This window comes from Poecilia reticulata, chromosome 10 (assembly GCF_904066995.2).
Source record: "Poecilia reticulata chromosome 10, P_reticulata-male-v2, whole genome shotgun sequence".
Classification (NCBI taxonomy): Eukaryota; Metazoa; Chordata; class Actinopteri; order Cyprinodontiformes; family Poeciliidae; genus Poecilia; species Poecilia reticulata.
The window spans coordinates 5,848,837-5,853,785 of record NC_088839.1 but is presented as its reverse complement, the minus strand read 5'-3'; the positions used below and the strand labels follow the sequence as shown (position 1 = coordinate 5,853,785).

The following is a 4,949-nucleotide window of genomic DNA, read 5'->3' as shown; positions in this document are numbered from 1 at the left end:
CCAGAGAGCATTAGTGCCGCGTCCTGCTCCGTCTTGGTGAGCCGTGTGTTCGGCCTCCGTCTTGCGGACTCCATTCGGATGCGAGCCGCAGAGTGACAGCAGGTGGAGGCGCTGCTTCGGCCCGGCAGCAGGCGGAGAGCATGCGCGGCACTCGGAGCAGGTGTGTCGTCTCTGTGTGCCCGGCAGCGAAGCCTCCCGTTGAACGTGTTGCTGGTGTTTGCCGTGACTCTGACAGGATGAAGTTGCTGGGTGAGCTCGGGTTGCCAGCTGGGACTTCTCCTACCTCCGTCCCTCTGACGGCGCAGCAGCCCGAACGCGTTTGCTTCCAGCATAACATTAAAGTGGCCAAACAAGAGGAGAAGTTTAATGTCCTCTAGGTTTCGTTGGAAATGATGGAGATTCACATTAATTTGTGATTTTCTCGTTCATTAATTTTGATGTATAGTTTTAGAACTTGGACAACAATTTGCTAACAGTTTTTTTTTATCATTATGCAGGGATTAAAAAAAAACATTTTATTGGTTCTAAATGTGGAGAAGTGAAGAGACAATTAAGTTTCAAGTTTTGCTTTTGATGTGCTCCCATTCTGTACATTAACGTGGATGTAATTCACATTACGTTTTATTTATTTGTTGATATTAGAGGCTTAACTGTCCATTTGTGAAGGGAGTTTTGAAGGGAGTTTTGGTGTTGTCTTAAGTGCCAGCAAGTGTTCACATAATCATTTAGACTAGGAGTGTGTGTCCAAAGTATGGTCCAGGAACCATTTATGGCCCTTGAGATGATGTAATGTTCAGACCTGAGGACCCGAAATTTCAGTCAGACACAGAGTAAAAATCAATAAGGTCTTTATTGAGAACCGGGTATAGGGACGGGGAACCACGAGCCAGGAGCAGGAACCTCTGAGGACAGAGAATCAGGTTAGAGGGTTGTAGGTAGGAGGGGAAGGCCAAAAGTCTGTAAGGGAAAAGATCACTAACCTTCCTGGGGTTGTGGGGGATGAGGGATCCAGGTAGCACAGTGGAAAAGACAAGTGGCACAGGACTGGGAGGCACAGGGTTTAGGGCAGACAGGACCAGACAAACGTATCTGAGGGTTGGGCGAAGAGCAGTGGTCAGGTCACGGAAAAAGGGTCCAGTACTAGCAGGCAATCTCAGGCAGACAATATCCAAGGGCGAGGCAGGAGGCAGAGGTCAAAAGGCAGAAACAGGGTCGAGACCAGAAAACAGAAGCCAGTGAAGAATCCGACGTGGGCAAGGCAAGGCAGGAAAATCCAAGGGTCAAAAATGTGTTCGTGATCGTGGTCAGGTCAGGAAGAACGCTGGATATCTACTCACTCGATGGCTTTCAGAAATCTGGCACCGTCTGCCTGCCTGAGAGCTGAATATAACTGCTGGAGAACAGGTGGAAGACATGAGCCTGATTGTGCTCCAGCGCAGCAGCATGCAGGTGAACCAGATGAGCTTGATGAGGAGTACAGAGGAGAGAAACATAGCAGGCAGACGGGCCAGAAACATGACAGATGATTTTGTTTGGCCCCTGTACACAAGTCAAGAATGATAAAAAAAATAAATAAATAAAAAATTTGACCAGCAAAACAGAAAACAATGAATGGCCTAAAAAATAAGGGAATTGTTGTTTTTTTAAATAAAGCAAGAGTCCAAAGTCCTTTTTATGTTTAGGACCTGTGATGATATACAGACTTAATAAAACTGTTGTTTCAGTGACACTCAAACCAGTTGAGTTTTGTGTCAGAGAGTCTAACCAAGCTCTCCAGCTGATTCAATAATATATCACGGTCAAGAGCGGAGATCAAATTGTTTATGCCACTGATTTCAATGTGTTGTGAGTCAATATGTGAGTGTTATTCTCCTATACCACAGAAAAAAAGCCTGGAATGTGATGGCGGTATATGTCTCAATGCCAAGTCAAAACTCAAAATGCTGTTTTTGTGTTTTCCAAAATAGTTTAAGGTTCTCATAAATAAATCATTTCTGCTCAGTAAAGAGTCCAATAAATATGTAGCAGCCTGGTGATTAAAATGTGGGGTATTTTTTACACCGTTAGAGAAAATACTTAAGAAGGCGATGCAGAACTGATGTTCCTGTCTTACAATATTATAAGAGAGGTGATGGGAATCAGCAATATGTTTTATAACTGGGATCCAACTGGACTGAATCACAATGTGTGTGTGAATGACCTTGACCAAAAAGACTGGATTGAATTGATTCTATATTTCTCCACATAAATATATTGTTTTTGAATTTCTTCATACCATTGGCTTTTTTGTTTGCTGTTGTGATCATGAACACCTGTTAATATTAACTCCTATTAAAATGCCCATGTAAGTCGTCTCAAAAAGCATTTGTGGCAGAGTAATGTCTACAATTTCACAAATGTAATGTAAAAACATATTAACACCACAGTGTTATGGGTTCAGCTGTATGAACATATACAGTGGCTTGCAAAAGTATTCACACCCCTTGAACTTTTCTATATTTTGTCACATTGCAACCACTAACATAAATACATTTCATTGGAATTTCATGTGAAAACCAACACAAAGTGGTGAATTGAAAGAAAATTATACATATTTTTTATTTTTTACCAATAAAACAATGAAAACTGTGTGAAAGTATTCAGTCCCATTTCCTCTGAGCACAAAACTTTTTTATTTTGATCAAAAAAGTGGCAAGTTTCCGCAAAGCAAGTTTATTTTCGCAATTTCAAACTTATGGTTAATGGAAAAAGCAGCTGCTGGGAAAAAAAGTCCATGTTTTTCCTTTTCCTCCTTGCATATGAAATATTTAAAACCTGTGTGCTGTTTGATGTTTTTAGTAAGCATCCCAGGTCAGTCCAATCGAGTGAAAAACACAAGTACTGCAGAGGAATCACAACAAAGGGAAGCGTAGCATAAAAAAAATATGCAAAGCAAAGAAAAGGACAGGAAGTGGTGACCATGTTATATCTGAGCTCCGGACCAGACCTGCTGCTGCTGCTGTGTCAGATCGGCCGGTTATGAGCCATAAATCCTTTGTGTCATTCAGAAATTGCGTGAAGGAGGAGCTGGGCTGGCTGGTGATAACAAGCAGACCTATACTGTGTTTTATTACTGCACATCATTCATGCTTCTGCACATCACCGAGTACAGAACACTGAAGGAATGAGAGCCGTGTCCGTTAGGCCTCGACGTAAACAGAAAGAAAAATTTATGAGGAAAAACACATGGGAGATTAGAAGGAACAATTTAATAGATCTGAATATTATTATTCACATTCAGATCTGAAGTGATGACTTAACTTGCAACGGCCTAACACAGCAAGAAATTATAGTGTTATCAGGCAGCTGAGACTCATCAATCAATCAATCAATCAATCAATCAATCAATCAATCAATCAATCAATCAATCAATCAATCAATCAATCAATCAATCAATCAATCAATCAATCAATTTTATTTGTATAGTCATTGTCATGTAACAGTAACGTACCCGGCTGTGAGGCAGCAGAACACTGAGTTCCGCACGACTATAAGAACATTTTGAGCGACAGCATCTCAAAGCAAAAGGCATCAGACAGGCCTTAAAGGTTGCAACATGATTCAATGTTCCATCATGTCTCTTTCGTTTTTCATGTTTGGAACAACAAAACGTGTTTTTCGAAACATCAGCTTATACAGCAAGACAGGAAACAGATTGGCACAAGTTTTAAATGTTAAAACATAAAACCAAATCTTGTACCATGATTATACATCATATATTTTTGCTTCTCACAAAGATATTGCTTTTGTAAGACAGCTATTGTCTTACCTCATCTCAATATGTGCATCAACACACAACAATCTTTTTTTGTACTGCTAAAACTAAAGCATTGTTACGCTGAAATATGTTGCCAATAAAGAAATACTTAAAAACCCAGTAGACTTGCTATTGGTACCAAACTCTAACCTGAACACAGCAAGTGATCAAGGTTATATTTGTCCTCACACGTGCGCTTTATATTTAGCCACATAAAACCATTTTCATGCGAGAACTGAACTTTTCTCGACATCAGATAATTGGGATCACAGAAGCAAAAAGCTCCTGCTGGCTTTGTGTGTGTGTGATAGAGACAAATTGGGGGGTGGTGGCATAGATCAGTGGACCAAATATATTTTCCCTTCCTCCCCTGTGTAGGCCGGACACGAGGCATATACAAGTGTCATCTCCTGCCGTGTGTGTGTGTGTCAGGACCCGTGCATATGTCCGCTGTGTATTGGAATCAGTCACAGCCCGCCGCCTCCCAACACGGCTGAAAATCCCCTCTCATGGACCACTGGCCAAAACAGCCCATTTGGACAGAAAGATCAGAGCGCCAGAGGGCCGTGGGATGCTGCTGCCTCTGCAGAGTGCCCTAATAAAATAATAATGCACCGACGGCACTCTGAGAGGTGGACAGAAACAGCTGCCTGGCCTGGAAAAAAATAAATAAATCTATTCATGTAGATTTATTCTTCAGCTTTCTTCAGAGAGACTTTTACTCACTGCTAGATTGTGCCATGTTGTTGCCTTCCGAAAATAAGTCAGTTTTTGTTAAAAGGGATTTTGGAGAAAAAAAAAATCAACATCTTTTATTGCAAAAGATGATTTAGGAGGGGGGAAAAAATCACTTTTGGCAAAAATTTTTGCAGGTATATATATATATTTATATATATATATATATATATATATATATATATATATATATATATATATATATATATATATATATAGATATATATATATATAGATATATATATATATGTATACATATACATGATAAAAAAAAGGAACGAAATAGAAAATGATAACTGACAGAAAAAATGTTTTCTTTTACTAAGGTAACAGTCTAAAGCAGTGGCTCTTAACCTTTTTTGAGGTACCGAACCCCCCAGTTTCATATGCGCATTCACCGAACCCTTCTTATTCCTCC

At 40.1% G+C, this 4,949-nt stretch overlaps 1 long non-coding RNA gene across 1 annotated transcript; it reads right to left on the bottom strand.

Annotated features, from left to right (window-relative positions):
• Positions 1 to 831: 831 nt before the first annotated feature.
• LOC145553197 (uncharacterized) lies at positions 832 to 1,528 on the bottom strand. Its single transcript, XR_014089473.1, has 2 exons — positions 981 to 1,528; positions 832 to 902 (listed from the first exon to the last, which is right to left on the bottom strand). It is a non-coding gene; the product is annotated as an uncharacterized LOC145553197 (long non-coding RNA).
• Positions 1,529 to 4,949: the final 3,421 nt, after the last annotated feature.